Source organism: Arvicanthis niloticus, chromosome 1 (assembly GCF_011762505.2).
Source record: "Arvicanthis niloticus isolate mArvNil1 chromosome 1, mArvNil1.pat.X, whole genome shotgun sequence".
Taxonomy (NCBI): domain Eukaryota; kingdom Metazoa; phylum Chordata; class Mammalia; order Rodentia; family Muridae; genus Arvicanthis; species Arvicanthis niloticus.
Window position 1 is genome coordinate 99,187,140 of NC_047658.1, and position 20,396 is coordinate 99,207,535.

A 20,396-nucleotide genomic window follows, 5' to 3' on the forward strand; every position below is an offset into this window, starting at 1 on the left:
CTCAGTTCGGAATGATGATGGCTTTCATACACTCATGTTTGAATATTTGGTCCCCAGTTGGTGGAACTGTTTGAGAAGGACTAGGAGATATGGCCTTGGAGGAGGTGTGTCACTGGAGGTCAGGCTTTGAGGTTCCAAAAGACTAGCAATATTCCCACTGTCACTTTTTCCACCATCAAGGATTCAAATCCTCTGAAACCATCAGCACCGTATTAAATGCTTTCTTTTTTATGTTGCTTTGATCACATGTTTTATCACTAAGATGGTTGGTAAGAATGTTTGCCTGGCATAGACATAGTCTTGGGTTCAATCCTCAGCACCGCATAAACCAAATGTGGTGACACACATCTGCAGTCCAAAGATGAGAAGATCAGAAAGTCACGGTCATCCTTGGCTACATATTTAGTTTAAAGGTAACCTAGAATAAATGAGACACTAGATATATGATAGATAGATAGATAGATAGATAGATAGATAGATAGATAGATAGATATAGATAGACAGACAGACAGATGACAGATAGATAAAATGACAATAAAGATCGAATGAGGAAAACATACCCAGGAATTTCTTCCTATGCATTCTAACTGATGAAGAATCATTCAGAAAATTACCTTCTGTCTCAGATTCAGGATCATCACTGGGACCTTTCTAGGAGTGCTTGGGAATGAGGATGAGAGTGGTCCCTTTCCTAAGAGGAGCTAGCAGAAGCCTGTTCATCACAAGTCCAATCTCAGGACCAGCTCCCATGCAGCTCTGCCTGACAATTTAGCCAACACTAGACCCTTTAATTTATCGCGCTAATGTGGTTAGACACTGGTCCCCGGAGTCAGGCCATCTCACAGACTCTGAGGAGAGGCCATGGAGGAAATTTATGAGCCAAGGCTTATCCCTCACAGCTTCTATAAATGGGAAAATCTTTACCTTCGTGGAGTAATGTGTTTGGTTCCCAACCAGAAGAGAAAATTAAGCCCTTCACCCAGTGCTCTGCACTGTTGGTTTTTACAGCTTGTCCCCAAGCCTGTGCAGCTTAAACACCATTTATAAGCAGGCTTCATTTTAACCCTCCTTGGTAGAGAATACAAACCCAATTAGGTATATGAAGATAAAGTTCCCACATTCCATTCTAGTGGCATGTCACCATTAATGGTACCCATGATGGGGAGAGAGGGATGCACACACACCATTTGAGTCCTGAGCTAAGTACATGAGGGTGCTGGGCTGGCCAGCCACTTGGGATTTTGCATCTTGAAATCAGTTTGCAGATGGCCTAATTAAAACACACCAAAAGATAATTCAATGGGAACTAAGGCTCCTATCACATTAAATACGACTATAGAAATCCCACCTTAAAGCACCTCCAAGGGCTAGGGTGGGAATTTTGCTTTCTTTTTGAGGGCTCCCAGCTCTGCCAAAAGAGCCATTTCACCAGGAGAGCCACTGCACTTACATTAAGAGATGTGATAATTCTTAGACAACCCCATCTCAGAGCTGGGAGGCAACAGATGCGCAGAGCAACCAGGACACAGTCAGTGAGAACCAGGCCAGAAAAGTGTGTAGATCTGCTGGAAGGACTAAGCCATAACAGGCTGTAAGCACTCTGATTCAGATCACCTAGGTTCAAGTCCCAACTCTACTACTGAGTTGCAAGAATTTGAACTGTGAAATGGGGGCACTTGGGGTGTTAGGTAACCCCATGCATGCTGGTTACTGTGATAAGATCTCAAGAGCCCAGTTTTCCATCCTATGCTCCATTACACTACACTGACCTGAACCATCCCTTGTCTCCAGAAATTCCTCAAACCCAGATAAAAGGTTCTCTGGGTCCACCCTTCAGGGATAGGAACCCACAGAGCACCATGCAAGATCCAGCATTCGTGAAAAGCATTAAAGTGGCCCTTCAAGGATTTATTGACCTGGCAGAAACTAATGTCATTGACTGCCAATTGGAAAGGATCCAAAAATCATCGAAAAGATAAAAGACGGGGCTGCACTTCGTGAAATTCTAAAATGCTTCCAGAGTGCTGTGGATCCCTGGGTTTAATAACATCAGAAGGCGCAGAATGCAGCCTGCAGCTTGGTTAATGAGATTGGGCCAGCCTCAATTTCCTGGCTTTTATGGGGTCCCAGGGTCACAGATGATGTTATCCTGGTAGGAAGCTGGGCAAAGGGTACATAGGAACACTGCAACTTCCTGCTTGTCTAAAATCATTTCAAAACAGTTAAAATTATGAGGCAGCGTTAGAAGTGGGGAGAGATTAAGGGGGTCCTTGGCAGGTTTTCAGCCTGTCAAGACAGCTTCCAGGCGGGCTTGGAAAAGAGAGATCCTGGGTAAACATCTGGAATGATTCTAAATGGAGCTACTCTGAAAAAAGAAGAAAGAAAGAAAGAAAGAAAGAAAGAAAGAAAGAAAGAAAGAAAGAAAGAAAGCAAGCTCACTATTTTCTCTTCTCTTTACTTACTAAAATACAAGGAAGTTTATATTTTATCCACAACTTTAAAAAGTTAATCTTAAGCAGTGGGAAGCAGATCTGTGTATTGCTGCATAATAAACATTTACTTTCAAGTGTGATCGTCATGTTAGGGCATCTGAGGAGGACAGGGGTGGGGCCGGGGGAGACCTAATGCACTAAAAGGGACTAAGGATAATCTGCTGAGGATCTGCCAGCGTGTTTGCAGGGCAGAAAGGCTGGGGTTCACATGTCATCAGCACAGAATACTACACGTTATCTGTAGCAGCCCAGCTGTAGACAGGTGTAGAGTGTCCTGACAGAGGGCCAGGGAACCACAGTATTGTTCCCTGTGGGTGACAGCAGGGTATGAGATGGGCATTCAGCCTGGGGGTCCACTAGGAGGACACAGAGGCAGCAACAGCAAAGGGGAAACCCATGGCAGGACCCTCCAGAGAACTATCTAAAAGCAGCAATGGGAAAAAGCAAGAACATTCTATGGAAGAGGACAAGGCAAGACAGCGTTGGTCGGTGAGGTAATTGGGCCAGTGTGGACATTTACAGTGCCTAGTTCCTGTCCCTGACCCAAGCTGTCTGAATTACCATTGAAATCAGGTTAACAGCCCATGCTCACCTCTGGGCTCTGTGCTTATTTCAGTATTGTTTTAATTTAACAGTATGGTTCTAGCTGTCCACCATGGCTTCCTCCTCTAGCTCCTGTTCACAAGCCAACCACTACAAAGGAGATGAGACTCCCAGTATTTTCTTTTTTTTTCAATCTCTCTTCTTTCCCTAGTTTCTGAACCTCAAAGCAGTTGCTGGCCAGCAAGGCACAGACGAGTGTTCATGACCTATAGATGAAACTGTCCATGACAATTTGGGGTCAGACTATGGGTTCTTAAGAAGAGGGCTGAAAGGTAAATCAAGCCATTCTCTACAGGCAGTGACAGGGTGGGACCAAACGGATGGGAAAGACTGCAGCCATCGTAGCACTGTGGGCCAAAGTTTTCAATTCCCCAAAACACTTCTGCCCATTCTTGCCTGCCTTCTTTCCATCCATCAGCCTGGCTACACATCCACTCAACTGCCCGATACTCTCCTTCCAATCATGGATAAGATTCATTTCCTATTTCAGAGGGACCGAGTGGCAGAGATAAAGCAAAGGCAAGTATGTGCCATCAGCTCACTGTCACAGATGATACCCAAGCCTCTGGCTTGGCGGCTGTAGAAATAGAGGGTGGGACCACTCACAAAGAGAGGAAAAACAAATTTAAAGCACACACACAGCAGAGCAAGGGAAAGTGGGTTGTATCTAGCAAATCTGGACATGAGACATGAAGACAGTCACAGAGGAAGTTGCAACATACACTGAGGACAGATGAGACTCATTGCCATAATCACTGTTCTGATTACCTATCCCTCATCTTCAATGTGAATGAACTACAAATGCCCCTCAGAAAATGATTGTAATCACTGCCAAGTTCCAGAGAGTGCTTCCTAGCTAAAGAGCTGGACCCATACAGTACTATGTATATAGGTGTACGCACATGTGACCTATGCACACATAGATGCCTCCAACAATCTAATGCAATCAAACAAGAAACCAAAGGACGCCCTTGTCTTTCTTGTGAGGTTTCTGATACAGCACCCCTGATTTAGGGTCTCTAACTTTCCTCCCAATTTTACTTCTTTCCACAGTTATGAAGGGCATTACTTGGAGTGTTAGCATCAACACCATGACAGAGCTATGCTGATTCATTTGGGAGGTGGGGGGATGAACAATGTTTCAGCTCAGATCTATCATTTCCACCTTCCTTATGCACCTTTTTCTAGGGTGATCTTAACTGGACCCTTGAGGTTTAGCCCCCCATGTTAGGCTATTCTCTCTACCTCCGGCACAATGTGAACATACTCATCTCATACGCCCAGTGCCAGCTTCACCTAAGATAGAAAGAAAGCAGTACCCTTTAGCTCCCTACCTCAGGGACTGATGGCAGTTTCTTGTTTTCCCTTGGGTCATTTCACATCCCAGCCTGTCTTCTCCAGCATCTCTCTACTACATCTCCAACAATGATGTCAAGGTTTGTGGGTTTGAACCTAGTTCAGAATAGGAAGAAGCCAGATGTTTCTTTGTTGGGCAGCGAGATGCTGCTTGTCTCCCTCACTTGGTCCATAATCCCCCATTTTCCCACAGGGTGGACTCTCGTTAGCATGACCACTTCTTTAAATTCAGGCTTCTCTTTCTATATACTATCTCCTACCTCTCAGAGTGCTGAAAAGTTCTGCAAAACTGGGGGCGCCTCTGGGGTTTCCCCTGTGTTCTCTGTGCACCGCCATGTATAAGTAGGCAGAGCAGGCATCTGGCTTTCTGGTTTCCTGAAGTCAGCTTTGGCCACGTGGCTATCTTGTTTGCTAGTCTGGGTGGCAAAGGGCCAGTTCAGAGTTCCCCAGTATCCTCCAGAGCCCTTTCATAAAGATCAGGCAGAACTCTCCTAAATGGAGAGACCATCTCAGCCACAAAACATGCAGATTCACCACAGTGAAGCTCAAGAGAGACTTGGAAACAAAGCATGTGCAAGCCTGGCCTGGGGACACAGTCAGACCCCCAGGACTGCACACTCTTGTCCACTGCCAACCCTGGCCAGGGAGGCCTCCAGCTTGGCCTCAGTGGAGTTTTTCACATGTTTTAGCCCAGCACAAGTCCTTAAAACGCAACTTTTTGATGTCTCTTGGAGTCACAATCACAGCCCCTTGTTTATGGATGTGGCCAGATCAGATAAAATTTCATTCTCTGAATTGGTTCCTAATCTAATTACTCCACCAGATCAGCAGCGGACTCCTCGGTGCTGCAGGGAAAAAGAGGTAGAAAGTCACTGGCGCCAGACTTGCAGCTCTCATCAGTATCTGGTGAAGATGAGACTCCTGGGCCTTTTGTTAGGTTAGGAATGGGCTGGGGCAGGCAGGAGAGTCACCATCTGTCCACCCACCCTTGCCTTCTCCCCAGGCTGGTCAAGAAGGCAGCCTGGGGTTTTACAAAGAATTAGGAGGAACATAGAGAATAACTGAATTGTAACTCAGAAACTTGGATTCATCCCTGGCTCTCTGTGAGCTCTGGGTCTATAAGGAGAATCTGGACTATGTTCAGCAGAGGTCCTTCAGTCTCAACAAGTCAGACTCTTCAGTATCTTTTCAAGCATCACAACAAGGAAAGTCAAGACCCCATGTATAAAGCAATACTGGACCAGAAAAGGGAAAATAAATAAACCTTGTTTTGGAAGAAAGTAAAAATATCTTTAAAACAAAACAAATAAATGTAACCCTAGAAATGGAAACACAGTCACATGAAAAACCTAGACATGAATGTTCACAATAATGACGCTCATGAGAACCAAAGCCTGGAGACAGTGGAAATGAGTGCCAAGGGGACACTAGAGTCAACAGAGCTGTGGTCAGTCCCCCTCACAGAATGTCATCTGGCCGTTAGAAAAATGGACTTCATATGCTAACGTAAATACTACAGAGTGAAGGAAGCCATTCCCAGAACACAACATTCTTCAGGATTCAGACTTGAGGAACTAGATTGACAAAGACCAAAAGTTGATCTGTGACTTTCAGGGCTAGGCGTGGTGGTGGTTGGAAGGGGAGCAGTGGTGGTAGCAAGCAAGATGGTACAGGCTTTCTTGCTCAGTGGGTGAAGTGCCATAACATCAGCTGATGTAATGCACACACCTGTGAACACACAAAACATTACATTGTATACTTCACGTGGGTGAAACATATAGCACCCGTGACTGGTCAACTGGACTAAATTTGGAATCACCATGGAAGACACCTGTGGTACATCTGCGAGGGTGTTTCCTGAAAGAGCTAACTAGAGAGGGAAGACAAGACCCGCGCTGAATGTGGGAAGAAGCCATTTCCACTTGCTGGGGTCCCCTACTGAATAAAAGGGAGGAGCGAGCGGAGCCGAGCACCAGCATTTGCCTCTGTCTGCTTCCTGACTGTGGCTGCAGCATGACCAGCAGCCTCATGTTCCTGTTACCATGCCTTTTGCCACCACAGCAAATTGTACCCTCCAAGTGTGAGCCAAAATAAACCCTTGTTCTTGTTACTTTTGTCTGATATTTTTGTCAACGGCAATGAGAAAAGTAACTAACACAGCATGTAGTGTCTCAAAAAAGCTGCTTTTAAAAGAAAACGTTGAATGGGGTTGTGTTTTTTTTTTTTGTTTTTTTTTTTTGTTTTTTTTTTTTTTTAAGGCCTGTTATATGACTTTCAAAAATCAACCAGATGAGAGCGATGTTCTGCATATACGAGCACGGGAGCCAGCCAGTTCCTAGGCCATCTGAAGGGGAAGCCCTGTGAATAGACAGAGCTTCCTCTTGTAAATCGGAGGACTGGAGAGTGAGCAGCGCTGCTGCGGTTTTTCCATTGATTTGTTTGCAACAGCTGAAAGCAAATTTATCTTCTACCACTCAGACAGCAAGGATACTTCACCTGTTTTTTAATACATCATTTTTATTCTGAGCTAAATCATACACAAGGCAAAAGATTCGTGGATTTCCCGTTGTTGGCTAGGAAGCAAATGTTTCTCCCTGCTTTGGCCTAACAGATAATTCTGAAGAAGGGGTCTAAAGCACTAGCTTCCTTCTCTGGCTTCATGTGCCCACCCACAGGCACCTCACTAAAATGTTTTCAAGGGGGTATCAAATAGCTTCTCGGAGTTAGCACAATGTAAATGCCACGCTGATACAGTTCTCATAATGGACACCCTTTCATTCCCCATCCTGTCTTTCTGGTCACTTACTTAGACAACTTCAACACTTCCTAGATGCAGCTACTTCCTCAGTTTCAATGTAACACCCTCCTATTACCGGACCGAGGCCTGCCTGGAACAGGTTATCTGTGTTTAAAACAATAACAAACAATGAGGGCCACACCACTGTGAATCAAGCCAAATAAACACAGATAAGAGTAGTGTGTTTCCTTAGTTCAACACCTTGAACCCACAAGCTGTCCCTTCCCAGGGTCCTCACATCCAAGCCCTATAAACTGTCCTTAGGGTGAGGTAGGTTACCTAGGGCTGGTCAAAGGAAAATGGGAAGTTCCACGTTTGGTAGTGGGTAACACAGAACGATACTTCTCCGCCATTGGGCCACCTTCCCATTCACTTCCTTTTCCTTATGGGGCTCAGTATCCCAAGACTGTTATGAAGGAAAAGCTCCCAAGCAGGACAGGAGACATTCCTAGAAGTCCATGCCATTTGAGAGACAGAGATGAAAAAGGAAAGATGGATCATCCTGCCTCAGGGAGTCTTCACCCAACGCTGGCAGTGTTCAGTGGATGGAGAAGGCAGCCTCATCCAAGAGAAGCTGTAGGGGCTGGCTAGGAAGTAAGGACAATGGAGATTCCAGCTTCAGAAGGAGCCAGAGGAGGGCGGGGTCAAAAGCCCTTCAAGTGCCTTTCTAGGATCCTCCCAGTTCTCTTTCATTTGCCCTTCACCCTACACTGAGGAGGCAGCTCCATGAAGGGCCAGCTCCTGGTGTCTCAGACTCAGTAGCCTGTTTCCCTCCTCTTCCCCATAGTATCCTCCAAGCCAAAGGGTTGTTATTTGTTTGTGGTTGTTGTGTTGCTGCCATTTGAGATGGGACCTCACCACACTGACTAGTCTGATCTTGAACTCCTGGCTTCAAGAAATCTACCCATCTCATCCTCCTCCTAAGAGGTTAAAATTTCAGTTTTAAAGAATTAAGGAAATGTCACCTGATTCATCAGCTTTCCTCATCACTGCGCTGCATTCTCTGACAAAGCAACCAAAGGGACGATGTACGGTGGGCTCCAGGTCTATTGTGGTTGAGAAAGATAAAGACCAGCAACTCCATCCATCGACGGGAGCTTACAGCAAGCATACCCTATTCACTTCTCAGCAGCCAACCATGAGATGAGAACTAGGACCAGAAAGACAGCCAGGCTATGGTATTCTAGACCTATCCCTCAGGTCCCTCAGCTGCCACTCAGACCCCATCTGCAAAAGTTCCACAACCTCCCCAAAACCCAACATGGCAAACACCAAATCCTGTAACTTCATATCTATCCCCCAATACTTGTAATGTAGTCATCTGGACTCCAATAGGCTCAGGTAAGCCTGCCCTTAAAGTCTTGTCACCTGTAATACATGTAATACATGTAGCCTCTTAGGTGTCTAGTTTCACCCAGTACCTGTAGTACTTTCTTTTATTTTATGTATATGGGTGTTTTGCTTATATGTGCACCTCATACATGCCTGGTACCATTGATTACCTGGAACTGGAGTTACATTTGAAAGCAGCTATGTGGGTACTGGGTATTGAACCTGCGTCCTTTGTACAGGAGCAGCCAGTGCTCTTAACCACTGAGCTATCTCTCCAATCCTGCCTGTAGCTTTTAACAGATGGTCCCTTTTCCCATCATGTAGAACAACCCTGGGTCTCTGTTGCAAATCAGGCTTTATCCTCACAGCTCCACACTCAGAATGTGATCTTCCTCTACATTGCTTGTCCTTCACAGTTGTTTTCTGGAACATTGGTGCAAGTCTCCATGACCCCACAGCTCTTGAGCTTTGCATACCCAAGCCAGAACTATTTGGACAAAGTCTAATTCTGCCAAAAAGCTCAAAATGAAGCCTGGCTCCTTTAGATCTTTGGCTGCAGTGGCCCCAAGGGCCTGGATGCCTGAACCTAGAAAAACATTTGCCTAGGCAATTGTGTTGGAGGAGGGTACCCTGGAGACTTTATCTTCTGGCTTTGAGATATGGTTTCTCTGTGTTAACAGCCCTAACTGTCCTGGAACTCCATTTGCAGACTAGTGTAACCTTGAACTCACAGAGATCCAGCTGCCTCCGCCTCCCTATGCAGGGAGTAGAGAAGCGTGCCACCACACCAGCTGGCTTTATCTTTTTAAGTGCTTTCTTTTCTTTTCTTTTCTTTTCTTTTCTTTTCTTTTCTTTTCTCTTCTTTTCTTTCTTTTTTTTTTTTCAAGATATAATTTCTCTGTATAGTGTTAGCTGTCCCAGTACTCATTCTGTAGACCAGGCTAGCCTTGAACTCAAAGATCAGCCTGCCTCTGCCAACCAAGTACTGGGATTAAAGCTGTCTACCATACCCTGATCCCCAGGTTCTCATCAGTGTGGAAAGGCACCTAACCCAGGCAGACTCACCTCTTCTTCTGGTAGTTGTTCTAAGATAGCATTTGTTACCCTGAGACTTTAGCTGCAAAGCATTTGCTGACCATGCAAACAAGACTTACCCCTACCCTCTTGCCATGTGTGGGCATTCCCCCGGAGACTCAAGTCCTGCTCCTTTCTCTAGCTCAGGATGACCTTCAACCATCCCTCCTTTTCTTCCCACATTCTAGTGTGTGAGTATGTGTGTATAATCAGCTATGTTCCTCCTTCTGTCCATCTGTCTCGTGTCAGTTTAATTTGTAACCCAGCCAAGAATCTAGATGTGAAGGGAAGACACTTTTCACCCTGTTATGCTTTCAGTCCAAGGCTGATTCAGAGAAAGTCCCAGAATTGACTCCCCCCACGCAGGGCAGGAGGTCTAGCCCAGTTCCCATCAGCCACTAGATTTGAACCCAGAAAATAAGGCAGGCCAGAGAAGCAAGCAAACACTTGACAGATCTGGGCTAGTTTCCAGAGGATGAGTAAAAAACCAAACTGTCCCAAATATGGTGGTGGAGGAAGTTGTCACACAGATCTGCAAAGCTCAACACCAGCCCGGCAATTCTAGAACAGTGGCTCTCAACCTGTGGGTCACAACCCCAACCAGAGTCACACACCAGATATCCTGCATATCACATATTTACATTGCGATTTGGAACAGTACCAAAATTACAGTTATGAAGAAGCAACAAAAATAACTTTTTGGTCAGGGGTCACCACACCATGAGGAACTGTATTAAAGGGTTGCAGCATCAGGACAGTTGAGGACCACTGTTCTGGAGCAATAAACAGTTCTGAAACAAAGTACATGGTTAGAAGGCACAGAGATCAACCAGCCCATGAACGGGAAACTAAACCAGAAAACAGAGTTAGATGATCCTGTGGGGCCTGGGCCCAAAGTCTGCTACTGTTCCAGATAGCTCTGCAACTCAAAAAAGGAGGGAAGGAGCAGCAATGTGCACTGAGACTCGCCAGCAGCAGCCCAGATTCATTAGGGCCACTACTTTCCTGGAGGCCTGGAGATCCCTCATGCACACAAAGTAAACATGGTCTGGTATGTGTACATTTGGAAGACTCCTTGTATAAACAGGTTCACAGATTGGAGGAAAACAATCCTCTGTAGACCAATAGTCTGATTTGAGGTTTAGAAACTACAGTCACTAAAAATACACACTAGGACATACTTTATATTTTCAATGCAAATATTTACATTCCAAACAAAGGAGACTGGAACCTTAACACAAGCTATATGTTCCAGGCACACAAAACGCTAACGGGCCCTGGCTCTTGCCTGAGTAGATGATTCCTGTTTATATTCTTGGAGCAGCAACCAAATTCCCATAACATTCTCCCCACGACTCTCAAGTCACACAAAAAAACTGTGATCACTCTTATAATAAATAACCCCTCAAATATGATACCAGGAATCCAGAGTCATTACACCAGGCTCTTCTAGAAGGACAACAAGTGTCAACTCCTGCATCACGGTACCAAGTCCAGAATCCCTATTTTCCGAGTATATACAAGCATCCCCAGGAGACCAGCTCTCAGGTGGATTTTTGTAAACCGATGCATGAATTCAATACATAGCAATCAGTCTCAACTAAGAGTAGGTTCCAAAAGTGACAAGAGCCCAGACCCTCTCCTTGCTGTTAAGGGGATCACTAAGCCAGACAAACAGACATTGCCTAGAAAACCAGAACATACTGCACATGGAAATGGTTCAAATCTGAGAAATACAAGAGAGTGGAGGTACAGAAGCTCAGAGGAAGGATGGTGTGTGTGGATGGGGCAGGGGCACACACATGAGAGATGGCGGCAGGGATCCTAAGTGAGGGTCAGGATACAAGGAAGAATAAGCAGATGCAGGGGCTCCCCTCTCAGTGGTTAGGGGACTTGAGTGCAGCCAAGTCTAGGCTGGCTGGTCAGGGAACTTAGTACAAAGACAGAACTACCTAGCAAGAGTGTAAGCCAGTAGCAGTAGCAGGCACACTGTATGCCGACTGTTCCAGCATAACACGTAAGTTCAGCAGTTTGAGACCAACCTCAGCTACATAGCAAGACAAAATGGAGGAAGGGGGAGTGGAGAGAGAACTACACTGTCAGTTGAGGGACACTCCCATTCGAAAAAAAAGAAGGAGGAGGAGGAGGAGGAGGAGGAGGAGGAGGAGGAGGAGGAGGAGGAGGAGGAGGAGGAGGAGAAAGGAAAGGAAAAGAAGAAGAAAAGAAAAGAAAAAAGAAAAGAAAAGAAAGGAAAAGAAAAAGAAAGGGCCCCTGGCTAGCAGTCAGCCATTACCTCCATCCAAGTGAACTGCATTCCACTTTGAATGGAGCCTCAGATCTAAATAGGATCACTCCTCAGAATGATAAGTCAGGTAATCTCCAAGTGATGACAGGGATCAACCCTTTACTATGGGCCAGACACTGGGCCCAGCACTTTGCTTTCTGCCAGAGGAAGAAAGCAGCATGTGTCCCCCCTCCAGTGTCCACACCAGGAAGTATCTACACAGTCCTGGGAATACAGAAGTAAGACAGACCCTCACTGCCTGCCTCTTGGCAAGCAGACACTTCTCTTGCTGCCTACAGCAAGGAGAAAAGGGCCTGTCCAGAAGGGACCAATTCCCCCCAACACACACATACACACACACACACAAACACACACACACCGTGTGCAGACTTGCTGAGGAAGTCAGACTGTCTCATGATATCATGATATACCTGACCCATCATACTGGCTCACCACACTTGCCAACTTCAGCTTCAAATAAGAACAAAAGTCACATTTGATCTCCACCAGAAAGGTGGCTAGATGTGGGAAGTATCCCCGAACCCCAGCTTGTACTAACAAGCAGAAGTTGTTGGCTTGGGTGTTTAGATGAAGAAACTATAATACATTGAGCCTTGCAGCCAGGGTCATGGGAAATAAGAGGAAAGCACAGCAGGGACTTGAATCAGAATTGCCATGAAGGCAGGACAGGCTCTGCCCGGGACTTAGGTGGTTTCTCTGAGTGGTTAGGGTGTCTAAGCCCTGAGCTAGGAGAATGTCTGCACTGTGGCCCTAAACATGCTGACCGGAAGTGCTGGCTACTCATCTTCACATTGGCTGATCATTCACAAGCAGATAAAGCGCAGACATGGTCCAAGTTCAATGCACCAAGGGTGCCGTCTAACACTGCAATGTTCCTCTCTTCTAACCTCTGCTACTCAAAAATGCAGGTTGGATTATGTGCTGAGGGAGTCATGAGCCCAGTACCCGCAGGGAAGCTAGCACAGAAAAGCATGTCCTCCTCCTAGGTGGCCGTTGCACTATCTTTTTGACCGCAAAGAACAAAACAGCCCAGCAGGCACATATTCCATTTCCAGAGAAAATGTGAAACCATCGGCCCCAGAACACTGTAAGGAAAACATAATTGTGCCCAGCCTGTGTCTAATTATCTGCCCATGTTGGGGTATTTTCCAGACACCTGGGTGACTAGGCTGCCTGCTTCAGCGTTCCTACCATAAACACAGTTCTGGACAGTACCCAAGTTTTCAATTTTTTTTTTAATGACACCCTCTGCTTTTGAGGATCTGCCAGCCTTACTTTCCTCAGAAATCTAAAATGCCTGAACCAAGATGAGTTCTAGAGATGTAGGTGTCAGGAGCTCGTGCCCCAGCCAGGAGCTCGTTCCCATGCCCATTCCTCTTTCAAGCTCCCAGAAGGGCTCAAGATGTGACATTCAGAGGCCATCTAACCAACACTTTTTTTTTTTTTTTTTTTTTTTTTGAGAATAGCCTGGTTTCCACATTGCTTAATGTAATGGTGTCAAATAGCACCCATCGCCTGTCCACAAGACCAACTAAAGGAGCTTAGAGGGGCAGCTGGAGCCTCTGTCCTCTCTGGACCCAGACCAGCCTCAGGAAACCTAGCTGGGACAAGTCTCTCTCTCTCTCTCTCTCTCTCTCTCTCTCTCTCTCTCTCTCTCTCTCTCTCTCCTTCTCCCCCTCCTTCTCCCTCTCTCTCCCTCTCTCTCTCTCAATGCTTTTCTATTTTTTTCTTTGCATATGATAGGCAAGCCCTCTATCACTGTACTATAATCTTAGCCACAGTTGGATATATTGCTCTAGGCCAGTGGTTCTCCACCGTCCTAACACTGGCCCTTTACTACAGTTCCTCATGTTGTGGTAAGCCCCAACCATACAGTCATTTTCATTGCTACTTCATAACTGAAACTTTGCTACTGTTGTGAACTGTAATGTAAATATCTGTGTTTTCCAGTGGTCTTAGGCGACCCCTGTGAAAAGGCTGTTTGACTGCCAAAGTAATCACAACCCACAGGTTGAGAAACACTGTTCTAAGGAAATGTACATATGAGGGGTCGGGGTGGAGGGTGCCATGATACCTTAGGCCTCAGAGATATCTCTCCATCTTCGGTTATGACTTCTATAAACAAAACAAAACTAAAAAAATAAAAATAAAAATAAAAAACCACAAAAGCCAGTGCTCACTGAGTGCCGTTTGCCAGGCATTGTCCCCAGCACCTGGCAGGGGCTTTGCTCTTCTATAGGACACCTGGGTGAAATCATCCCAGAGGCTCCCACCCCTGAGCCACTCACCAGCCTCCCACTGTACTTTCCCAAGGCCCCTCAAAGACGCCTGTCAGCAGCATTATGTAATTCTGACTTGCACAAGTTCTGCCTCGCCCACTAATCTCATCGCTGTGCAGGGACTGCGTGCTGAGAGCTGACTCTCTGCCCCCGTGCACCTGGCCCGGGGCCACACCTAAAGGGAATGCATAAGTACTGTACAGAGCTGCTGCAGATGACAGAGGAGAGGCTCCCCTTCCCTCGGCATCCTAGCAAATTCTGTAAAGGACAAAAATCACTTCCCACTTGCCAACACACACACACACACACACACACACACACACACACTTAACCACTTACGATCTGCACAGCCAATCAATCTCCTTCTGAGTCCTGTCCCCACTCCACTACCATCATCCCTCCCTGCACATATAAATAACCAAAATCATGGGGGTCTCCATTGCCCTTCCCTGGACCTCAATGAGAGGTGAAGAGATAGATACATCTGTGGGACCTGCCCAGCACAGGGCTGGCTGTGAATGTATAGGGACACGGCTAATGACAGCTGGTACAAAAAGTGCCTGCTCCTCGATTCTCATGTTTTAGGAAAACAATCCCTATTGGCCCGCATTGACACAAACCCTTTACTTCCTGAACATTAGGCTGGATAAGGTAAGCATGCGCCCTGCCACCTTTATGTTCACCTCAGGATGTGAAGAGCCAGGATCCAGGTCTCCATGTGCATCATTAGGTGTTTCAGAGGAGAAGCAGTCTCAGGGAACACACCAGACCCCAATACTTGAGGACAATAAAGAAATCCACTGTGTGGGTTGAAACACCCTGTCTGTACAATCAGCCAGTTAAGAGCAAACAAGATCTCTTTATTCTCAGCTGGAGGACCAAACTGCCCTTTGAAGTCACTTAATATCTATGGTACCTGAGCCTCCTTACAACCCAGAAAGAGACGCAGGTTGAATGCTTATTCCCATTGACTTAACTGTACACTGCTGAAGACACATCTTCTGAGTGACTGCTCAAATGACTGACACTCCTGGGCCAGCTACCACTTTTGAAAAACATCTCCTCTCTCATACAAACGGTCTTCAAACGTCTCTACAAATAGGGGCCAGCTGAAGCACCAGGAAGAGAAACAGGCTCAAAGTGACAGCTGCCAACTCCAAGGAGTGTCTTTATCTGGGACATTTTAAGAGACCCAAGCCAGTACAGTGGCCATGAAGAGCCCCAGCCCAGGCTCCTCTCCTGTCCCCACAGCCAACCCCTCTCTTGCACTTGCTTTGTCTCACTCTTGCTCTTAACTTAAGAGCCTGCAACTTCAGGATCATTTGTCTGTCAGACACCAGCATGTCTGTCTGCCCCTCTTAAAAGGCAAGCCCTTTGTCTATCCCATCCCCAGGGTATCCCTAGGCTCAACTGTAGGGTCTACTCGGTAAGTCAGTATAAAAAAAGTTTTATGTAAAGTCTCACTGTCCATTAAGGCAGTGCCTGGATTGACTTTGGACACATGACACACAGCATGTGGAGGAGCCTAGGCAAGCCCCAGGCATGACAAGTAGTACATTACATTAGTCCTTGTCTGTATCAGTGTGGATCTTCTCTGACATAGCACCATGGGGCCAGATGTGGAGCTTTGAACTGGAGAAGAACATTCACCACCACCACCACCATCATCACCATCATTACCACCATCACCACCATCACCACCACCCCACCTCTATCATTCTGAGACTCCAGCCCACACATCCGTATCTAGGGTTAAGAACTATGTTAAAATTACAAGACCCATGAACAACTGGCTAGAGCTGAGTGGAGGTTTTCCTCTGTGTTGTTCACCTGCTAAAGGCATCTCCCTCCTCTTCCCAGCACACACACAGACACACACACACAGACACACACACCACTAATCTCCAGCTTGCTCTCTCCAGGTTCAAAGCTCCCCAGCTTCCAGGACCCAACTTGATAATCTGAAATTATTCCTCAGTTCCTTCTCAAGGCATTGAATAAGCAAAGTCTACTTGGCTCTGGCCCCAATCTTTCCTTCATGTGTAGCTTCTTCCTGATGCAATGATTAATCTCTTGGGAATGTGGAAAGCAAGGCCCCTCTTCAGACACCAGGAAGAAAGGATGATGAAGGACAATGGCAGGTAACAACACTGGATCTTTGGCTAGGACAGTGGTCCAGGTTCTGCATGCATCAAAAAGCAAGCATGATCAACCAGCCTCCTCAGTGCTGTGTTTCCTTCAGGAGACCTTGAGATAGCTACCTGGTGAGCAAGACCTTAGGGGTGGGGGGTTGGGGGGGGGGAAGCCTGGACCCAGAGCTTCACTTCCTGTTCACCTCTGCTCTAGTAGAGAAACAACAATAGCAAGCCACTTCCCCTCCAAACTCTATCTCTTGAAATGGCAAAAAAAGAAAAATTATTTTCTTTAGATTGGGGAGAAGCAAACTTGTTGGTCAAACCCAACCCAATTATAAGGCATTTTTCTTCCCAGGCTACTTTGAACAAAACCATATGTGTCAACAGATCAGTCAACTTTGTAAAACCAGTAAATGTCATATTCTGCAGAAGGGGGTCTTGATTTTCCAATGAGACAGCTGACAGAAAAAATCAGTTGGAGAACAAGGGAGTTCCAAGAGAAACTTTGGGAAAGCCTCCAGGCCTCAGTTTCCTCCGTCACAAATGGAGTAGAGATGAGTAGAGATGTTCTCAGAGGAACTTTTGGGATCATCACCCTAACCCAGGAAGTGATCCACACCATCCAGTCAGGAATTGCAAAGGTGGATGCTCTGAAGACCTAGTCCTCACTAACAGAGGCACCCCACTGGCCTGAAGTAGCAGTTGATAAAAAGAGTAACTAAGCTCAGAGTCGCTGGCCACAGGCTCTGTCACAAGGCTTTCCTGAACTTCATTCTTGAAAACTCCATGCCGTTAAGTTACTCAACACAGACAAAAGACACAGTGAGAGTCCAGCAGATCTATAAGGAGACTTAGGACAAGGTACCCACTCCCAGCAGCTGGTTCCAACCCCAACAAAGCGCGCTTACTAGAGGTGCCCACATCCAGCCACCAGTAGCCTGGCAGTAAGCAACCCAGCCCTAGCATTGGGCTGCTCTCTCTAGCGGCTCCAGCAGTTTCGTCTACCCTGAGGCTCAAGACAGGCAGGCAACGTGGACACTCGACCACGGTGGGGCAGTCAAACGAGGGTGTGCGGGACCTCGGAGTCCTAAACGTGGACACAAATGAGCCCAAGTCGGCCAATCGATTCGCCAGAAGGAGAAAGAAGGCGCTTTTCTAGGTCTCCATTCATTCCCTGCACAGCCTGGCTCCCCTGGCCCTGGCGCCATCCAGGATCCCCCAGGCTCCTCCCGGGCAAGTGCGCCAAGACCCGCTACCAGACAAAACGCCCGCTTCCACTCCATCGGAGCACACAGCCCTACCGACTAGTACACTATCGCCATCCCCAGCGTCGCCCCCCCAACCCCCCGCGTCCGGGCCGCTGCCTTCTCCGCTCCCCGCCGCCACCGCCGCCCCCAAGGCTTAGCTCAAAGCAGCCTCCTTCTGCTCTCTGCTCCCTAGCCGGCGGGAGTCTCGGCTGTGACTCCTTAGTCAGACTGCTTCGGGGAGACTAGGTTACAGGGATGAAGGAAAAAGCGGCGACTAAAAAAAAAAGTTGAGAATGCTCCCTCGATTCCTCCCAGGCCTATCCCCACAGCCCCTCCTCGGGAATCATGGTCCCACAGACGCTGTCGCCTGGGGCTGTTCCCCGAGACCCACACGTGCCTTTCCACCCAGAAAGGCGGTGCGGCTAGAGCCGGGGTTCCCGAGGCGGCTCCGATTGGTACCCAGAGACAGTGGCAGATGCCCACGTACCTGCCCCAGGCTACGCCTGGAAACTTCCCCCAAAGTGTGAGGGGGAGGGGTAGTGAGCACGACTAGGGGAATCCCGGTCCCCAGCTCTGCCGGTGGAGAGCCCGCTCCAGAAAATCACCGATCTACCTACCCATTGGCCTTACATTCAGTCGTCCTTCCCCCTCAGATCCTGGCCGACCCAGGTTAGCGCTAATTCTGACTCCTTGGGGTGGTTCTGCGGGACAGCCAGCCGGTGCGTGCCCCGCGGCGTGCGTCTTCCGCCGGCCTCCAGCTATCCACAGCGCCACCACGCCAGTACCCGGTCCTCTGTCTCGGAGCTCGGACCACATTCGCTCTGTCTAGGGAGGGGGCGTGTGAGCCCCGGAGCCGCCACAGGCAGTCCTTCCTGCAGGGTCCCCAAGCGTGCTGGACACCTAGAGCACGGCCAGGACCGCGCAGCGAAAGGGACGCCTCCTACAGGGGATCGTGCCTGGAGCGAGGAGGCCTGACCGAGGGGTGCGGGCCCAAACCTGCCGGAGCTCGGCGCGCTCCAAGTTCATTGTCTGCCTGGGCCGCCGCCGCCTCCGCGTCCGGAGCCTCCGCGCAGGGAGTGAGGCTGCACACAGCCCCTGCCGACCGGACTCCCAACGCCCGGTCCCGGCCAACCTGAGCGGAACCCGCACGGGGCACCGGAACCCGGAGCCAAACCTCCGCCCGCCGCTTCTGGCCGCCCCCAGCCCAGTCATCCAGCGCCCAACTTGTACCTGAAAAGCCCAAGACGAGCTCGGAAGCCTCTGCAGCTCCGACTCCGCGGGAGCGCGCGCCCAGCCCCGCGCCTAGCACCCCGCATCCAGGGCGCGTCAACCTGACTCCCCGAGCGCTGGGAGGAAAAGTTTGGGAGTGACTTGCAGATGGCGAATGAAACCTCTGAGCAGAACCCTCCCCCCGCCCCATGTCGCGCTGACACACATCAGCTCGAGTCTGGAATGCAAGATCAAGGCGTGCGCGCCCTGCTGAGCGGTGGGTTTGGTCCCCGCCCCCTCGCCCAGCAAGTAAATACAGTTTGTGTATTGCGGTGACTCCAACAAGACAAAACCGAAACCTGGTATGTGTGGCAGTGACCCGGCTACCGGAGACAGTTTTAAGGAACTTGGCAGTCTAGAGACAGCCCATACATTGATATTCAAGGCCACTGACGCTGGTGGTTTCGGCGCCCTCTGTTGTATTTTTGCATCCTACGAAGGCTGCCTAGCTCTTGGGCCCTGTAGGTTTGCTTCTTCTGGGAGGTAAGGTTCTACAGGACCCTAAGTGTCTGCCGCAGTGGCCCATGGGGCTGCTCCAAGGAAAGGCTCCAGTGATCGACCTATCGGCTGTGGGCTGAAGATGAATCAGTTAATGTAAAGAAGACACCTTAAACTCTTAACACTTGTTCGGGACAGCCTTTGGAGCACCAAACCCATACTCTGAGGAACAGGATAGAAGCCACAGTCTTTGGCCTGCCAATTCCCACTGCCATAGTCCAGCACCTTCTTTCTTGAAGTAACCAGGAAAATGCTCCCTAACTGTAAAATGATGGTGTATGTGCTAAAAGTGATTCTAGACAAACGGGAGTCCCTTTCTCTCTTGCCTGAGGTTCCTACCTCACCCCTCACCCCCCCCCAGAAGCTATAACCACCCTGAAATCCTAAAGTTCTGGGTCAGCATCCATGGCGACTGATTCAGAGGTCATAATCAGAGGATTTTGGCTGCAGACGGGAGCCCTGGAGGACAGGGGAATTCTTCAAAACCACTGTCTTGATTACCAACAAATACTGCCTCTTACATAAAAATCTGCAAAGAAAGATTAATGAAGCAATGAGTCTGCCCTCCCAGTCGGTAGACTGGATTGCTTTTTCCCCATGTAGACTCGGCTTGGTGATTTGGAGGTCTTTATTATTTTTTTTTTAAACAAAACCCTTTTTTTCTAAAAATACAATGAGCTGGTTTTTGCAGAGTTCACAATTCCCAATAGATAATGATGCCATTTTTCATGGTCTTACACACGTTGTGGCTTTGGGGTTTATTTATTAGCTCCGGAGAAAAGACTGCCTTTCAGTAAGGTTTATATATTCGAGTAATTGCACTGGGACACAGTGCAGGTTGCTGTTTAAGAGGGTGGGTTGTGCAGGCGCCTGCAAGCAAAGTCCTGGGCCAGGCAGCTGTCAGACCAGGGCATGCAGCCGGTTTAAGCAAACACAGGGAAAGTTCTTTGGAAACAGCAAGAAGGAAATCCCTTCCTGTAAGAGTGTGTGGAACATGATCCCTGGGCCA

At 48.0% G+C, this 20,396-nt stretch overlaps 1 protein-coding gene across 4 annotated transcripts in view; it reads right to left on the minus strand.

Annotated features, from left to right (window-relative positions):
• Window positions 1-19,073, minus strand: part of Chst15 (carbohydrate sulfotransferase 15) — a 93,921-nt gene extending 74,848 nt beyond the window's left edge. For 2 of the 4 annotated variants that reach the window (XM_076911993.1, XM_034493827.2), the window contains exon 1: window positions 18,851-19,073. The gene's annotated coding sequence lies outside the window, so the exon portion shown is untranslated. Of the gene's footprint in view, window positions 1-18,237; window positions 18,740-18,850 lie in introns of those variants that run through there. The other 2 variants (XM_076912009.1, XM_076911999.1) reach the window with 2 other exon arrangements.
• Between the last annotated feature and the right edge of the window lie 1,323 nt (window positions 19,074-20,396).